The 20,176-nt window shown below is 43.8% G+C and overlaps 1 long non-coding RNA gene across 1 annotated transcript in view; it reads left to right on the top strand.

The window, feature by feature from the left end:
• Positions 1-20,176, top strand: part of LOC147688716 (uncharacterized) — a 157,109-nt gene that overhangs the window by 76,981 nt on the left and 59,952 nt on the right. The window lies entirely within an intron of this gene.

Below are 20,176 nucleotides of genomic sequence, written 5' to 3'. Positions count from 1 at the left end.
CAGACCTATGAAAGTGCGTCAGTCCTTTTTCAAAGATTTGTCAAGGATATTTCTGCAGGCAGTTTGTGCAAATGTAGAAATTATTCAGAACATGCTAAGCAGTAGCACAGTTGAACTCTGATAGATCGTTAGCCATTTTAAACGGTAAGGCAAGTGTAAAAAGGGGCGTGGCCTCGGACCACCTCTATGCAACGCAGCTCTGTGGCGGTTACTGGAGGTACCTGGTGGGCTACTTTGACCCCAGGGACCCTGAAGATTCAAGGGGACTTAATCCCCCAACTTAAAATGTGCCACAGACGTGTTTTCACAGTGGTGAAGGATGGGGGCTGGGCCTGAAGTGACATGTGCAAACAAGCCCTGTGGCGCGTTTCAAATTGGGGAATTAATTCAATCCTGAGGGCCCCTGGGGGCCAACTAGCCCCCAGGTACCTCCAGTAAGTGCCAAAGGCCTGCGTTGCATAGAGGTGGTCCAGGCCATGCCCCTTTTTGCACCTCTGTGGAACGCAGCTCTGTGGCGATTACTGGAGGTACCTGGTGGGCTAGTTGGACCCCAGGGACCCTCAAGAATTAAAAGGACTTAATCCCACAATCTGCAGTGGTGAAGGTAGGGGGCGGGCCTGAGGTGATGTGTGCAAACACGCCCTGTGGCGCATTTTAAGTTGGGGAATTAATTCTCCTTCATTCCTGAGGGCCCCTGGGTGCCAACTAGCCCACCAGGTACCTTCAGTAAGTGCCAGAGTCTTGAATTGCAGAGAGGTGGTCCAGACCATGCCCCTTTTTACACCTCTGCAATGCAGCTCTATGGCGCTTACTGGAGGTACCTGGTTGGTTATTTGGACCCCAGGGACTGTCAGGAATCAAGGGGACTTAATCTCCCATCTTAAAACGGCCACAGGGCTTGTGTTGGACTTGGCCCATTTTCCCAAAGTTTTTCGCTTTTCACCCCCCTGTTTGAGGACGTCTCCCCCATGGTGGAAAGTTGGATAGGCCATGTGTGGTGTGAGACGCCATGTTTAATGTGACGCAATGGTATGTGCACTTGTTAACCCCCCAATGTAGAAATGTACCCTGGTAACATGCTGCATTTAAAATGGATGCCATGGCTGTGTGTGATGCCACCTGACTGCAGTAGGTTAGTGGTCTAAATGTTCGGTTCTCAACCATCCAAGCTTTTGGAGGGAAAGCCTGGCACCCAGGGTGCTCTACTCCTCCCCTGAGCCAGTTAGAACCAGTTCCCCAGAGGCTTCTTGAAGCTTCTAGCACTGTCTGGGAGCTGGGGTGAGGAGCGCATAAATAAGGGGGTTGCGCCACCATGTGCTCAGACAGAGCAGGGACATGAACGTGAGGGGACCTGCTGCCACGGGGTACCGCCACTTGGGCCTGGGTGCTGGACCCTGCACCCAACTAAACCCTCTGCTGTCCACAGAGCTAGTGGAAGCCCCACTGCAGGAGTACAGGCTGCTGTACAAGAGGAGTACCACGCACAGTGGAGGATGGTGAAAGCTTACCGCCCTGTCCTGATGAGTACCCACTGACTGCAGACCTTGCCCTCCTAGGTCCCTGAGGCTGGTGGGACCTTGCGCCACAGGACCGCTACACCTAAAAGCGCCTGAAGAGCGAAGGAGCGCTACCCCTGGGCCCTGACTGTTGACTGAGCCCAGAAGGAGGTGAGGAGTGCTATGATCAGAGGGCTAGTGAAGAAGAGCGCTATCTCCTGTCCCAAGCTTGCCTACTGTCTAGCGCTTGGTGAGTGCAGCGCTATATTTCAAGCACCAGAAATGAAGAGCTGAGGCCTACAGCGCAGGATTGAGGACTGAGCCCCCTTGCGCTGTGCTACAGAAGTGCTGCTTGGCCTAGAGGAACTGTTTAGCTGAAAGCACCGAGGGTGCACACCCCGAGTAGTGGCAGTGCTTGGCATGCATATTTAATGAGCGGGTGCCCACCCCACGTATTGCCGCGCTTTCGCCTAAATTGAAACCAGCGGCAGCCTACCCTGCATGTGCACTTTTGTCTACAGGGAGCCTACCCCTCATTGTCACTGGAAATCACTGCGTGGCCCGGGGTAATGAAGAAGGAGAAACCTTGCCGCAATCACCCCTGCAGCCCGGGCTCTGAGTAGAGAGAGTGCTGGGGGCCAGGAGTGTTGTGCGCCCGGGAGATGCGAGGGAAGCGGCGCGGACTTCGCCGCACGTTGGGACGAAGAGGCCCCTCTGAAAATCTCCACCGTGGCCCCCGGAGCCTGAGGAGGGCTGCCACGGTGGTGCTGAGGGATGCACTGGCCCTGAAGAGGCCGACGCAGCCAACGTCACGTGACGGGGAGCCGGCGGCGTCATCAGACGCGCCCTCTTCCCGCCATGCAACCATTGGCTACGAATGCCGCGCCCCTGCAAACCGCGCTGCCATTGGCGGCTGCGGGCGCGCCCCTATTGAGCCGTTCATTGATTGGTCCCTGGCCGGAAAGGACGCCGGAGGGCCCGAGGCCGGCTGGGAACACCGGAACGAGAGCCCCGCTTGCTGCTGAGTCCCGAGGATTGGCCCAGGTGAAGACTGCAGTATCCCTGGGGCGGGTCAGGCCGAGGCACACTGTCGGTGCCTGAAGGCCCGCCCGGAGACCCGAGATTGTGGGCATGGTGAGGAGCGGGCCCCGGTGATTGCCGCAAAGATTAGCCTGGTGAGTGGGGCCGTAGTTGCGGGCCGCTGTCCCGTTTGGGCCTATTCATACTTGCAGAGTCCCCAAGAGGGGCTTCCCGTTGGAAATGTTGGCGCTCCCAGAGGCACCTGGAGCGCTAGAGTCGAGTTCCCTGCCCGACAATCTCAGTACCAAGAGCCCTGGTGAATGGGGGCTCAAGTGGACCTGCACAGAGTGGGGCATTGCTAATTTGAGAGCCTCAGAAGAGGGATTCCCACACGCCATCAGACCAGGGCTGACTCTCCTGTACTCAACTGCCCCACAAGGCAGTGGGCAGTTGCGACGGGTAGGATAGTGTCCCAGACTTCCAGGAGGGGACACTTAAAGGGAGCTCCGTTTTAGCCTAGGTGTTGCCATGTTGATTCCCTGCCTCATCCGTTGGATGCTTCATGCTCAGGAATTGTGCCTAACATGTCTCCCTGCCATCAAGCTGTGGTAATCTAGGTTTCCGCTGGATCTAGTGTGTCTAGGCCTCATGTGTTTAGATCCAGGGGGTCCTATGCTGATAGACTGCCAATGTGTTTATACTGATGGTATATACCCCTATGTTAAATGTATTCATGCTAATGGAGGTTAGGCTTGGTGTTCCCCAGCTACGGAGCGACCATATGATAATGATGTTCCCTCAAGGTTAGTGTGGGTTATACTAATGATGATGCCTTATGGTTAGGCCTCATGATATGTCTAAGGTGTTGAAACCTTAATTTGTAGGCCTAATGTTCTTTTTGCAGGGGATGCTGATGCCTGTGCTCATGGGGTTATGATAATGCTTCTCCTCATACGGATACTGATACTGGTTACCAAGGTTATGCCCATTGTTAATGGAGTTCCTGCCTGCTGTTAATGCGGACGTCAAATGAGTTTTCGTGTCAAACGTTAATGCTTTATGTTTTTCTATTCCAGCATTGCAACTGAGGGACTTATCTTTTTCCTTAAACCATTATCCTTTCCCAATGGTTCTGGCAGCGGCCCGATTGGCCCTGCCCTGTACATAATCCCCATTGCATATATTGCCCTGGCGCCAGTTGGTGCAGTATAGTGATAATTGTGATTACCTGTGTAGGTTTGGTACAATACAAAAGTTATTCTTTTTCACCAAAACTGGTGTTGTGTCTCTTTTTGTGGTGTGCCTTGAGTGTCGTCTGTGTGCACTGCGTGGATGCTTCACACATGTCCTTTGGAGTTTGGCTTGCCCGCTCTGCACCATGCTACCCCATTTCTAACAGCGTGTTTGCACACATGTCACCTGAGACCCCCCCTCCCTTCACCACTGTGCAAACGCGCCCCATAGCTTGTTTTAAGAGGTAATTTTAATCCCCCTGCCCTATTATGTATACTAGGATCTTACAGAGGAAGTCATGCTAATCACAGGGGTACCCCAACGCATAGTGTTCCTTAGTGTATGTAGGTGTTTTCACTGTATTCTAAGTGTCTTTTAGTACACTTCTGGCTCTAGGCCTGGTTAGTAAAACTTTTGAGCACAGGATGATTTTGTAACAAGACCTCTTTCTGCTCCTCTGTTGGTTCTTTCTGATTTCTTTTGCTTCTTTCTGTGCGTTTTTTCTTCTTTCTTCACATGTCCTACCTATGTAGGCATTGTTAGAAACTAGCATTTGAAAAACCTTTGAAATTCACTGAAAAAACCATAGGTTTCAGGCACATTATAGTTAGAAATTAACATTTAACCTCTTCGATGCTTATGACGGAACGGTTCCGTCATCAGCGTCGGTTGGGCTGTGCTGATGACGGAACCGTTCCGTCATGACCACACCCGTTTTTCGAATCTTCAGCACAGCGCGAAAATTCGGGCCGCGCTGAAGAGGTTAAAAAACCTTTCAAATTCACTGAAAAACCATAGGTTTCAGTCATGTTATAGTTAGAAATTAGCATTTAAAAAACCTTAGAAATTCACTAAAAAAAACATAGTTTTCAGGGGTGTTATAGTTAGCTGGACATTTCACTCATACAAAACCATAGAAATTCCTCCATTATAGTTAGTTCTGCTAACTATAACTCGCGCCCCTGCAATGCACTGCTGATGACGTCACATATTACATCCCTCATGACATGGCCACTGACACAAACACACACATATATATATATATATATATATATATATATATATATATATATATATATATATTACCTACTGGCGGTCGCCAGTAGGTATATATAGTTAGGATTTTTTCTCTATGGAACTTTTGAAAATTCTATGTCTAATAACTTTGGCGTTTGTGGACGGAATCGGCTGAAATTTTCAGGAAAATGGCACATTTTGTTTCTGAGCAGCCCCTGGCGTTTTTCCCATTCATTTTTCCATAGGGCGTTTGGCCTCACTTTTAGCTCGAACGGCTGAATGGATTTACACGAAACTTGGCAAAATTGTAGGGACTGTTAGCCCGATGTGCCTTTGCTGGGTCTCAATATATGTGCTCCAGTGGATTTCGAGAAATTAACGTTTAAAAAAACAGATATATCTGTGACAGCGTCCCGGATAGCGCTCCAGATCGCGTACTTTTCGCGTAACGGAGCTTTGCGAAGCGAAGCTGATTGGCTCTCCGGTGTCTGTCAACATTCTAAACAGTCCGGTGTGGCCGCCATCTTGTCTCTCGGTAGGATCGAGAGACAAGAGGAGGAGAAAAACGAAGGGGGAATTTAATGAAAGGGGGCAAGGTAGACCCCTCTTGACCCCCTAGGAATGATGTTGGGGTTATTAAAGGGTCCTGTGGGGCAAATAAAAAAAATTTAATTTTTCGCGGTAGAAGCGCTTCCCGGTTCGCGAACCGGGTCGCAAACTGGTAGTGAAACGGGAATTCGCCATTTTGTGTTTCGATTTAATTAAATTACAAGATGGAGGAAAAACAATGTGAGAAAAGGGTATAAGGGGGTACGGGAGACGTATCCTGACCCCCTATGTTTTCTGAGGGTGGTTGAGGAGGCTCATATATGTTGATACTTGTCTACTTGTCTTCCAGCGGCTGCGCGTGAGCGTTTTTTTTTTTTTTTTTTGCTGCGTGACGTCTGTTGACGTTCGATTCGAAGGAAATCAGGAAGTGTTGACCGCCATTTTGACACTGCAAGTAAATATATTGTTAAAAATAATTGTTATAAATTAATCCGTATTGATAAACATTGTGTGCGCCATCTTGCTTTTTTTCCAATGCCACACTTTTGTCGTGCACGGCAGCCATTTTAGATGCTTTGACCAGACCCACTCTCTGCACGCTGCCGATCCTCAGCATGGCTCCCCACCCTTGCAAGCATCTCCCCCACGCACTGGTCACCCCCGCTCTCTGTCTTATGCATGGGCCATAAACCTCCCCCCATTTGCGCTGCTCTTCCCTGAGAATCACACCGTGTGCCCGTCCGACACCTCCCTTTCACCCTATTCACTACCGCACCCTCTGTGACTCCTCTTCCTCTGTGTCCGATTGTCCAGGCCGGTCCCAGGCTATCACCTAGCCCTGCGGATGTAGTTTATGGCCTCAACTGTAAAGAATCACCCCTCTTCAAAGGAGTTACAGTAGATCAAGGCCCCCACCCGATGAGATCTGTCACACTACATGCGTTCCTACAATCTGATAACCATCCTGTATTGTGATTGGGGAGGGGATTCTCACTGTGAGGGTATGTGGGACCGAGCATGAAGTGGAAGATTCCCTGGATGCCTTTTTGTACATCAAAGTCTTCACAATTATATGTCACATTAAAAATATATAGCACTCCAACAAAGTAGTAGGATTATAACACTTTAATAACTTATAAATATATACATCGCAACAAAAACAGTAAACACCTTAAAACATTTTTTATTAAAACAGAAGGAACAATGGTCAGTAGCGGTCTGTTGTGCGAATAGTCCCAAGGCAGCATATTTATCTAGAGTGGTGCTGTGTAGGACATTCTGAATGGAAATTAACCAGAACTATAACCATCTACTTCCAATAATATAACTTTTATGCCCAAATTACGCAAAGATTTAGCTAATCTGCTAAAGGGGGAGTCGCCATTTCTTTACAATAATCAATAATGAAAAATCGACATCAATAGGGTTGTCCGTATTCCCGATGCAGCACTATAGTGCAACATACACAGCACCTGGGGTGTCAAGAGTGAACAGGTCCTAGCTGCTTTACCAAGGACTGACAAATGCTATATTAAACACTTACTATGTATAATACTTGCGTTCACAATAGTTTTACTTTACAAAACAGAACAAAAGATGTCCCCTGTAAGTAAACCCATATTAGCTGTTTCAGTTATTGAACATCCTAAGGTTTTATGACATGGGGAACAGTAGTGATATCTTGGGCGGGTGATGGAACTGGGTTTGTTAATGGAAAAACATCTACAGAGAAAACTATTGGTAAATTATACTTCTCCGGAAATTTAAAACTCACAAATGTTTCATTTGTGTAATCGTTTCAAAAACATGTACATTAAAAAACTAAATACGCTCTACTGTTTTAGAAAATCTTTACAGTTTGCTACATCACCCTTTAAAGTTACAACTACGAAAACCTACTTACTTAAGCTGTTGAATTCGGCTTCAAATGTAAAGCATAAGTTCAAGCTAGCATATCATATTTTTAAAAGGTTAAACATAATTGATATGCAAATTTAAATACTACCCTTTCTTAATGGTGACACCTTATCTGTCCTATATCCCACAATTTCCATGAGCAAAGCAAAAGAAATTCTGAGGCCCTGAAGAAATAAGGCTTACTATGGGGTTCAACTCAATCTGGTGTTTGGGCGCTTTCATGTTTTGGGGTGATATTCTGTGACAGGGTGCAGGCACCAGAAGAATTTTAGCCTAGTTCATCACATTGGAGAATGAGGGTCTGGGTAAATATCTAATCTGGTGAAGAACCATCCCTTTTTTAAACCCCATGGTGACCAACTATAGTTTATTCTCTATTTCGTTTCCTTGCCATAACAAAATAAAAGTCTTGGGTTATTTATGGAAGGGAAGACTTTTGGTTTCTTCCAATTTTTTTTAAAAAACAAAGGTTTAAGGAAAGGCAACCCTTAATTTGCATGTTTTCCACCGAAATTTGCCTTTGAAAACTAGAGGCAATAAATAAGGCCGAAATCTGTATTTTCTTTTTGGATACACATGTTATTTGTGTCTGTGTATTCATTTTTATGCATGACTTTATATGGAATGGTTAAAATAACTTATGATGCAACTTAACAGGAAAGATCACAAACATTCCAATGAGTGCTATGTCCCATGTTTTACATAAAGTAGTGTTTACCTAGAGTGGTGCTGTGTAGGACACTCTGAATGGAAATTAACCAGAACTATAACCATCTACTTCCAATAATATAACTTTTATGCCCAAATTACGCAATTACTCAATTTTCGATGATTAATCAAATGGCCTTTTTTCTGCTTCACTAGACATCCTTCATAGCCAATGACTGCATATTTTCCATTATTGAAAAAACTAAAGTGACAACTTCCTCATCCTTAATTTGTCTTTCTTTGTTCCTTAAGATGTCATCTGTGTCAACCTCTTCCGAGAATGCAGATGCGTTAGGGATTTCCTTGTGTTTCTTAATAGCATTGGTGTCTGCACACTTCTTTGTCAATTCTGTGAACATGACAGCTGCTTCATAGACAGACAATATCTTTGTTAAGTCATTAGTGTTAAGTGTGTCTGAAACTACAGTGACCTTCTCTGTTTTACTTTCCTCAGACACTACAGAGTTTTGTGTGTTGTTCTTCTGAGCGACAATTATTCCAGATGTTAATCTAGCGTTGTTCTAGCGTTTCACTTGCCATTCAGCGGTTTTCCGCCCGCTTTTGCTGCACTGTGTCTCGTCAGTAGCGGTCTGTTGTGCGAATAGTCCCAAGGCAGCAGAACGCGCTGAGATCTGGACGGCACCCAGGCCATGTCCAGTAAGTTGCCGCACTGGTTTTGGTATCCTACAATGCTGTTCCGAAAAACGGCGTGGGGCGCCCCGGGGGGGGGGGGGGGGGGGGGGGTAGGCGGCATGAATGGGCCTCCCCAGGTGGAGGCTCGTCTGCTGTAGTGGGGCGCCCCTTTACCGTTTCAGTTGCCATTCCGCCCGCTTTTGCTACACTGTGCCTCTTCCGCCATTCAGCTGTTTACCGCGCGCTCTTACAGCTACAGCGTCTCGCTCACCATGTAGTTGAGTTGCTTCCACTCTTGCGGTGCAGCGATAGGCGGCTGCCACAGGACTCTTAAAATGGCGGCCGGCTCTTCGGATTTGGGCGTGGTCCACTAAAATGGCCCTGGGACACCTTGGAACTCGGACGCTTGTCTGCTAGGGCATGGGCCCCATTCCCGAAAGCGTCCCCTCAGCCTTGAAGATTCTATAAAAGTCTTGGGGTCCCCCGACTCCCGCAGGCTTCCGGTGGGGAGCGGCTGCCATGACTGCTTGCGGAATGGCCACGACGGAGCTACGAGATGGTGGTGCTCTCATGCTGACGCCAGCTTCAGTCTGAAACATCCAGAAACACTGTAGACTATCAATTCGATGAGTTCCGGTGGAGCCCCAACGTGACCCGGTAGGGAAGAACTTGCCCTCCCCTTTTTTGAGTGATGGTTGTTGTTGCCTGTTCCCTCTGTTGTAATCTAACGGAACCTTTTTTGATTGCAGAGTGAGAAATAAAAAGGTGGGTCTTTCATCGTTTGGGAAAAAAAAATGTTTTAATCCAATGAAAACTGTTATTTTTAAGTCATATGATCAAGCCTTCCATCATTAGGAAACCAAAAGTAAAATGAACCAATGAAAAGTTTTATAAACAAGTCACATGACCTGTTATGCGGCTTTGGGTTATAAAAAGCATACAAAACTCGTTGGCCCATGAGGCGGCGTCAGTAGCGGACCGATGTGCGAATAGGCCGAAGGCAGCACAACGCGAAGAGATCCGGATGGCACCGAGGTGGTGTCCAGCAAGTTGCCGCACTGGTGTGGCCATCCTACAATGCTGCGCCGAAAGACGGTGTGTCTCCCACTCAAAGTACATAAAATGGCGAAAGACGGCGTGTCTCCCACTCAAAACATATAAAATGGCGAAAGACGGCGTGTCTCCCACTCAAAACACATAAAATGGCGAAAGACGGCGTTTCTCCCACTCAAAACACATAAAATGAAGTCTAGACTAAAAGGCAATGATCATATTTTCTACTCTTGCTATAGTTGTTCATGCACTGAGGGTGCTGTAGAAAAAAATAGAAAAATATACCCGATTCAGCACTATAGTGCAACATACACAGCACCTGGGGTGTCAAGAGTGAACAGGTCCTAGCTGCTTAACCAATGACTGACAAATGCTATATTAAACACTTACTATGTATAATACTTGCGTTCACAATAGTTTTACTTTACAAAACAGAACAAAAGATTGTTTATTAGCATAGTGATTGGAGCAGTTATATACATATTCGGGCATAGCAATAATCAGAATGTCACATTCACATGTCTGCTCAGTGTTTACAGGTACTTAGTATCATTGATTTTTCATTTTCGTCCGGACCATGGTGACCAACTATAGTTTATTTTCTATTTCGTTACCTTGCCATAACAAAAAAAAAGTCTTGGGTTATTTATGGAAGGGAAGATTTTCTGTTTCTTCCAATTTTTTTTAAAAACAAAGGTTTAAGGAAAGGCAACCCTTAATGTGCATGTTTTCCACAGAAATTTGCCTTTGAAAACTAGAGGCAATAAATAAGGCCGAAATCTGCATACACAGCACCTGGGGTGTCAAGAGTGAACAGGTCCTAGCTGCTTAACCAATGACTGACAAATGCTATATTAAACACTTACTATGTATAATACTTGCGTTCACAATAGTTTTACTTTACAAAACAGAACAAAAGATTGTTTATTAGCATAGTGATTAGAGCAGTTATATACATATTCGGGCATAGCAATAATCAGAATGTCACATTCACATGTCTGCTCAGTGTTTACAGGTACTTAGTATCATTGATTTTTCATTTTCGGCCGGACCAACTATAGTTTATTCTCTATTTCGTTACCTTGCCATAACAAAAAAAGTCTTGGGTTATTTATGGAAGGGAAGATTTTTTGTTTCTTCCAATTTTTTTTAAAAACAAAGGTTAAAGGAAAGGCAACCCTTAATGTGCATGTTTTCCACAGAAATTTGCCTTTGAAAACTAGAGGCAATAAATAAGGCCGAAATCTGCATACACAGCACCTGGGGTGTCAAGAGTGAACAGGTCCTAGCTGCTTAACCAATGACCGACAAATGCTATATTAAACACTTACTATGTATAATACTTGCGTTCACAATAGTTTTACTTTACAAAACAGAACAAAAGATTGTTTATTAGCATAGTGATTGGAGCAGTTATATACATATTCGGGCATAGCAATAATCAGAATGTCACATTCACATGTCTGCTCAGTGTTTACAGGTACTTAGTATCATTGATTTTTCATTTTCGTCCGGACCATGGTAACCAACTATAGTTTAGGGAAGATTTTTTGTTTCTTCCAATTTTTTTTAAAAACAAAGGTTTAAGGAAAGGCAACCCTTAATGTGCATGTTTTCCACAGAAATTTGCCTTTGAAAACTAGAGGCAATAAATAAGGCCGAAATCTGTATTTTGTTTTTGGATACACATGTTATTTGTGTCTGTGTATTCATTTTTATGCATGACTTTATATGGAATGGTTAAAATAACTTATGATGCATCTTAACAGGAAAGATCACAAACATTCCAATGAGTGCTATGTCCCAGGTTTTACATAAAGTAGTGTTTACCTAGAGTGGTGCTGTGTAGGACACTCTGAATGGAAATTAACCAGAACTATAACCATCTACTTCCAATAATATAACTTTTATGCCCAAATTACGCAAAGATTTAGCTAATCTACTAAAGGGGGAGTCGCCATTTCTTTTCAAAATTTATTCACCCATCCGTAGCCTCTCTAATCTCCATTACAATGTGTTTGTTGCTATCGCTAGCTGATGAAAAAACTAAAGTGACAACTTCCTCATCCTTAATTTGTCTTTCTTTGTTCCTTAAGATGTCATCTGTGTCAACCTCTTCCAAGAATCATCAGCGTGCATAAATACGAAAATGTTTTTACTTACCACGTACTTGACATTTTACAGCTTTTCATATTTGCTATTAAAAAACCATTGAAATCCACTGAAAAAAACATAGGTTATAGACCATATATAGTTAGGAATTAGCATTTACAAAACCTTAATTTATTCGCACAAAACCATAGAAATTCGAATATATAGTTAGTTGCAATAACTATATATCGCGCACCCGCAATCCACTACTGATGATGTCACATATTACATCATTCATGACATGGTCAGTGACATCACTGATGACATCACTGATGACATCTGAAATGGCATCACTAATGACATCTCAAATGACATCACGGATGACATCTCAAATGGCATCACTGATGACATCACTGATGACATCTCATTTGACATTACTGATCACATCACTGATAATATTATTCATGTGATAATAAGATGAACCTCTTCAGACTCTAATATAACCTTAGATACAATCAGTGTAAACAGACACTCACAGACTGTCACTCATCCATGGAGTTACTCACACACCTAGTCAGTCATGCAAAGAATCAATCACACCTCCATTTCCTCAACTATACAGTTACACACACCTTACTTATTGAAACATATTCTAACACATATTTACTCTCTTATACAATCCCTGATACAAGTTCACAATGATCCATACAGCCACTCAGACATTCACTGGCTCTTATGCACAGTTATTTATATATGCCAACTCTCACGTGTACTGTGTTTTACATATGTACTTACTTTGAAATGTAGCACTGAGATATCCATTCACTCACCAATACACTCATGCACACAGTCAACCGCCCATACAGCTGTTTCCACATGCAGTTTTGAACTCATACATCTAGTGAATCAACTGTTCACACATCTATGCACAGAGTCACACACCTCCCAGACACCCACACACACACACTCACTCTCCCATACAAATACTTGGGAAACCAATCAATAACCCATATAGTTACTCATATAGCTACTGATCAACACATGCAGCAGTTTACAGAACAACAGATATAATGTTCTCAAATTAAGACAGTTTAGTTACTAACCCATGCACTCAATGAGACACATTTAATCACTCTCTCATACAGTCAGTCATGCACCTACTAAATCTTCATCCAGACACTTATACATCCACTCATTCTTCAATATTTAAGACATATTTTAACTTTACAGAAACATGTCATGAATGATGTAATATGTGACATCATCAGCAGTGGATTGCGGGTGCGCGATATATAGTTATTGCAACTAACTATATATTCGAATTTCTATGGTTTTGTGCGAGTAAATTAAGGTTTTGTAAATGCTAATTCCTAACTATATATGGTCTAAAACCTATGTTTTTTTCAGTGAATATATATATATATATATATATTCTGCAAAGAGTCCTCGAGCTTCAGAAGAGCACACAACACTGCCTTATGCCATCCAGCGTGTTAAGTCTCGCTGTAGCTTGCTCATTGACAACCTTCTTTCACTGCCCATTTCCAACGCATTTCGAGGCTGGAACGCCCCGTAATCATGGAAGGCTCTGTAGAGGGATTAAAACAAACAGCGCTTAGTCTGTAATTTATTCATTATATACAAACACCCTAAGTGGGTGTGGCATATTTTAGACTAGCATTTGCACGCTGGTAGTTGAAGTCCAAACAGCGCTGTAACAAGCGCTGTAACATAATTAAACCTTAAGTAGGCTCAGTCCCCCTGCAAATTCATTAAGTGGAGTGGTGTATATTCTGCAAAGAGTCCTCGAGCTTCAGAAGAGCACACAACACTGCCTTATGCCATCCAGCGTGTTAAGTCTCGCTGTAGCTTGCTCATTGACAACCTTCTTTCACTGCCCATTTCCAACGCATTTCGAGGCTGGAACGCCCCGTAATCATGGAAGGCACTGTAGAGGGATTAAAACAAACAGCGCTTAGTCTGTAATTTATTCATTATATACAAACACCCTAAGTGGGTGTGGCATATTTTAGACTAGCATTTGCACGCTGGTAGTTGAAGTCCAAACAGCGCTGTAACAAGCGCTGTAACATAATTAAACCTTAAGTAGGCTCAGTCCCCCTGCAAATTCATTAAGTGGAGTGGTGTGGCTCACTGGTTAGAGGCGGCAGACCTGGGAGCAGAGGACGGCCCGGGACCAGGGTTCAATTCCCGACGCGGCAGGTTTGTGGACCAGGGTCAGCGGACTCGACAATTCTCACCTCGGTGCCTACTCTAACCAGGGATCACACTTGGCAACTCTGGGCATTAGCTTGCCTCATCTCCACAACGGCCCCCCACATACACCGGGGATGCCTGGTTTCACCTTGGAGATACCCAGTAGGGACCACCTTACAGGGAAAGCCAGGACGGGTTCCCCAGCGGTCTACTGCGCAGAGATACTCCTTTGGGAGTCGATTCTAGCGCATTACAAACCCACAATTTAATTAATTAATTAATTAATTAAGCTCAAAGTTCTGTTCCTTAAGTAGGTGAAAGGGTCAATTTCACAAGCTTCATCGCCCTGGACACAGCGTGCCTCACGAAAAGGATGAGTTCCTTTCGGAGGCCGTTTCCCCTTCGACTTGCAGTCCTCCTGGAAACTGGTGCATCTTCTCACGGCCAGGGCAGCCGTGTAAGTAATTGTTCTGCAAAGAGCCCTCGAGCTTCAGAAGAGCACACAACACTGTCTTATGCCATCCAGCGTGTTAAGCCTCACTGTAGCTTGCTCATTAACAACCTTCTTTCATTGCTCATTTCCGACGCATTTTGAGGCTGGAACGCCCCGTAATCATGGAATGCTCGGAAGAGGGATTGAAAGAAACAGCGCTTAGTCTGTCATTTATTCATTATATACAAACACCCTAAGTGGGCGTGGCATATTTTAGACTAGCATTTGCACGCTGATAGTTAAAGTCCAAACAGCGCTGTAACATAATTAAACCTTAAGTAGGCTCAGTCCCCCTGCAAATTCATTAAGCTCAAAGTTCTGTTCCTTAAATAGGTGAAGGGGTCAATTTCACAAGCTTCATTGCCCTGGAGACAGCGTGCCTCACGAAAAGGATGAATTCCTTTCCGAGGCCGTTTACCATTCGACTTGCAGTCCTCCTGGAAACTGGTGCATCTTCTCACGGCCTGGGCAGCCGTGTAAGTAATTGTTCTGCAAAGAGCCCTTGAGCTTCAGAAGAGCACACAACATTGCCTCATGCCATCCAGCGTGTTAAGCCTCGCTGTAGCTTGCTCATTGACAACATTCTTTCATTGCCCATTTCCGACGCGTTTCGAGGCTGGAAACCCACGTAACCATGGAAGGCTCTGTAGAGGGATTGAAAGAAACAGCGCTTAGTCCATAATTTATTCATTATATACAAACACCATAAGTGGGCGTCGCATATTTTAGACTTACATTTGCACGCTGGTAGTTGAAGTCCAAACAGCGCTGTAACATAATTAAACCTTAAGATGGCGCGCGTTATGACTTTAGCGCGCTAGTCCCCTCTCTGTTTCAATAGAATTCACAACGATTGGTTCAAATGGCGCGGCGTACGTCTAACACATTGACACTGAGGAAGGAGTATTCTCCGAAACGCGTTTGTCCTAACTGCTAATTAAAATGCCGTTTTGAATCACCCCGCGAGTGCTGTTTTACTTCCTATTGACTTTGGAGCTTTTTGGAGCTGGAATATTGGCTCGGGGCACCTACGTGCTACAGCACCCGCCTAATGAGTGACTCGTGGTTGGTGCGGATGGAGCGAAAATAAGTATATGAGTGCACCGCTGCAGGGCAACCAAGGAGTAGCCAAGGAGTGAGGAGGAGATCTCGTGGCTTAACGGAGAAAGGAATCACAAATTAACATAAGAGCGGAACCGCGACTTTCGGGTAAGCCCAAAGATTGATTGTGCCTCGAAATGTGGTTCTGCAGCTAGGCGAGGGGTGGACAGAATAAACGGCAGATTAACAGGGAGTGGAGACCGAGAGCGGTGCACCACAACAGCAACTTGACACAAACATGTTTAATATGGCAGAGAGAAGAGAAGCGGCGGACGGCATGTTTAAAAACAAAAACCGGGATATCACGCTCCCCTTTAACAGCAAACAAACAGCAAGAGACACCTCCAATGTGCTCGTAGCTCAATTCAACAAACTGGAGAAGTTATATGAAAGAGAAATACGCAAGTGGTGGGAGGGCACTTCGTTACAGAGCTATATAGAAGTGCAGAGAGTACCCCGAGGCTTGCGCATATATACTGTTCCAGTGTACGAAAACCCAGACCCATTGTTGCTAGAAGCATGGGCAACACATACAGCACTATCATGCAAGGGCATGCTTGAAATACTGGTGCAATTTGCATGGAGTGACAGGGACAAAACCTTAAAAGAGATTGAGTCATTGGAGGAGGAACTGTTGAAGGACACAGATAAAGAGCAACAAGAACTGCTGAGAGAAGCAATGAAGAAACGGTTAAGCAAATATGAAACACAAATAAAAAAACGCAAACAAGAGAAATTTGACCGGGACGAAAGGGATTATGCGATGGGACGTGTGCTAACTTTTGCTAAAAAATACGAGCAATCACGTAAAGAGCTAGTGAGCAAGAACAGGACACCCACAGAGCCGCCCCCAAGAATCGAAACCTCTGAATCAGATCTGATAGAGGGTGAGCAATAGGGTGAAGAAACAGCAAGCACATCTGGAAGAACATCAAAGACCCCTTTTCAGCAGGAATTCAATTTCATACGTCAATCCTGGCTGAGAGGAGGCAAGAGCAAGCCACCCGAGGAAGAAGACAAACAAGAAGGGGCGGCTGGAAGGGGAAGGGCCAAACTAAACCAAAATCCAAATCAAACACCCAGAGTCACTCGGAGCAAATGAGGAGGCAGATGGTAGCAGAGGAGGATCAATTGACAATCATTAACCTTTCCTCGAAAATGTTGAATTCAACAGAAGAATCAGTGTTAAAATTAGGACTTACATTTTGTCTAACAAACTGCATGGAATACACACAAACACAAATTGATTTATTTAAGTTCATTCGTAAACTAAAATTACATACATTCTATAAAATCAAACCCACAAATAAGGAAGCTAAGATTTTGAAACTGACCCGGAGAGACACCGATTTATTAACGGCCAATGACTTGACAGCACTGGAAATTCTGGAAGACTTGCACCAGGAGGGCACCACAGGTGACTTACCACAAGAAGTTACACCAACTCAAAGGATAAAGAAATCCAAAGTGGAACAATATCACCAAGTAGTGGTTTAAAATTACCATCACAATTTTTACCACAAATGCCCTCGGACGCTATTGATACTTTCTCTGATCTAATCATCAAAGATTTAATTGCCTTCAGAGAGAATAAAACTGTCCCCAGAGAATCCGACAACTTAACCAAGCCACAGAGAATGGCGATCAAAAACTTGGAAGATGATAAAACAGTGATCTATAAACCTTCAGACAAAGGAGGGAATATAGTTTTGCTTTCACGGGAATACTATGTAAAGGAAGCCATGCGGCAACTGATTGATACAAGCTGCTACGAAGTAGCCACCATGGAGAAATACAATGAATGCATTCTCCAACTCTATCTGATGCTCAAAAAGTGGCATGAAAGACAAATGCTTGACCTGGACGAATACCTATTTCTGAGGACGACAAATCCAACTCTACCCACATTTTACCACCTACCTAAGGTTCATAAAGATAAAGAAAATACACCTGGACGACCTATAGTCTCCTCTGTGGGGAGCCTAACTGAAACCCTTTCAAGATTTTTGGACCATTATCTTTTCAAATTTGTTTTGGGTCTAAAATCTTATATCAAGGACACTTCAGACTTTATCACCTGTATTTAAAAAGGGAACTGGCAACCAACATACTGTCTAATTGTTCTTGATATTACTAGTCTCTACACGTGTATTGACCATTTGCCAGGCTTAGAGGCAGTAGAGTATTTTCTAAAGAAACGTCAATTGAAATTAGCCTTACACAACCAGATGCTGCTAGAACTAGTCAAGTACTGCCTCTTCAATAACATCTTTATCTTCCAAGGAGATCTCATTTGACAGGTATCCTGGGACAGCGATGGGCACCTGCTTCGCCCCCAGCCATGCAAATTTATTTGTTTTCTGGTGGGAGGAGCAGGTGGCCTGGGCAACTGATAAGGAGGAATGGTTCAGGAAGATTGTATTATGGTACAGATACATCTGCAAACCCCCCTTCACCCCCGACAGACACGTTTCGCTACTCTAGCTTCCTCAGTGTCAGTTTGTTTGTGAAAAAATGCGCAGTGTTAAACCAATTGGCCACTTCCCACATCATTGACATAGATGAAGTCCTTTAAAATTGTAATGTGGCGGCCATCTTATAACGTATAGTTGTTTTTAAATACATGGTTTAAAAAACATGACGCAGTTAAATATAAAGTGCTCAGTGCTCATTAAAAACATATGTTACAACAAACATTTCATTATAATATTTACATACCAGTTGATATAATGACAATGTGGATAAATCAGGCAATACACAAGGTCAAGGTATATGCTAAGATTTATATGGCTTTTATTATGTTATGCAGGGCTAGATTGAGATTATTATTGGTCAATTTTGCCCATCTGTGGGCTAGATATGTTGAACAAGTGCAGTATATGTATGCATAACATAATATGTTTGATGTTTTACACTTGTTTCCATGCATATATAATGCGGGATGGCTTGCCATTAGGAAGTCTAAAATGGCTCGCGATTAGTGAAGCGCGAGTCAGTCCTTTCACTATGTCGACACAGGAAATGTATGTTAAAAAACATGGTGGTCAGGCACTTCGGTAACCATTGACGAAGGTTGGATACCAAAACGCGTCTGTTGTTGAAGCTGTGCTATTCTTCTGTGCATAAATAACGGAAATGATTCCCGGGAGTCCTTTCCTTCTTTCATGAAACAGTGTATATGAAGGAGACTGGAGAGTAATAGATTGTGCGGGTGCACCCCCGCATCTAGAAAGCACCCGTCGGTGAGTGCTTCACGCTGGTGTATTTGTGGCAAGTATATATATATATATATATATATATATATATATATATATATATATATATATATATATATATACTCGCTCCAAACTCTCTCTCCCAGCCGGGAAAAAGTAGCAGCACTCGTGGGTTCTTTGATGCTCAGTCTTTCTTCAGCGCTTTAACATAAACGCGTTTCGGGGCTTCCCTTCGTCAGTGTGACACACTGCCGAGTGAAAACTCAAACGATGCAGGTACAACAAACATGAAGACTCTTTTTAAAAATCTGGAAAAGAACAAAAAAATTGAAATAACCAAATGGTGGGAGCATAGATCATTAAGCAAATACACCGACGTAGGAAGAGTACCTCGTGGGTTACGGATTCTCCTGGCTCCCAGTTTTGACAAGCCAAACCCTGCCATGCTAAAAGAGTGGGGTGAAAGTAACTTGGCAGCCTCAATGAACTTGGTACATATCTTAATTAAATATGCAGCTATCGACCGGGACAAAATCCTGGAGGAGATTGAGAGTTTAACAAATGAAATTAACAAAAAAGGAGCAAGTGATGAAATAAAAAGAATGTGTGAGGCTATGAATGACAGTTTACAGAAGCACGAGGAAAAGATAAAAATCAGAAAGGCGCATAAATTTGCACGAGATGAAGAAGACTATAACAACGGTCAGATATTTACTTTTGCTCGCAAATACAACGCGGAAAAAAGACAAGAATATAGTAACAGGTAAAGTAAATTTAATGCACCACCAGGAGATGCTTCCACAAGCAAAATATCCAATACGATTAGTGTGGAAAATGAAGATAATGAGGACTCGACCAGCATTGACTCAGTCTCTTTCACAAGCGGATCAAGCTGTGAATCGGTCCTTTCTAACCAGTACACAACTACCAGATTAGACTTAGCGGAGGAACTTGATTTTTTAGTGGAAGAAAGACTCCAAATGTCACGTCCAATGTTGAAAAGGCAGCAAACAAAAAAAGAAGAAATAAAAAACGAAAAGAAAGGAGACGCAGATGTAAACAAAAATCAGCAAAAAAAGAAGAAAGAAAGCAATTGGAGCAACAGACGGTAGAGGATAAAACGATAATAAACGTATCCACGGTAACTCTAAGTAAAGCAGAAAAACAGCTATTGTCACTTGGCCTTAATTACTGCCCTATGCAAAGCTTCAATTACGTGATGACAAGAGTGGACGTGTTTTTTGTTTCATCCGCAAACTCAAACTAAAAAAATATTTTGCTTCAAAAGATGCCAAAGTCACAATGCAATTAGACGGATTGGTGTCACTACAACGCATGCTTTTACATCGCATGCCTTTACAACGCGGTTTTTACCACGCAGTCCATTACAACGCATAATGCTTTTAGGCGCTGGATAGTGAATTATTTAATTT

The sequence above is a fragment of the Lissotriton vulgaris genome, chromosome 10 (genome assembly GCF_964263255.1).
Source record: "Lissotriton vulgaris chromosome 10, aLisVul1.2, whole genome shotgun sequence".
In the NCBI taxonomy this organism is placed as follows: Eukaryota; Metazoa; Chordata; class Amphibia; order Caudata; family Salamandridae; genus Lissotriton; species Lissotriton vulgaris.
Note: the sequence above shows the minus strand (reverse complement) of the source record. Positions and strands in the feature narration are given on the sequence as shown.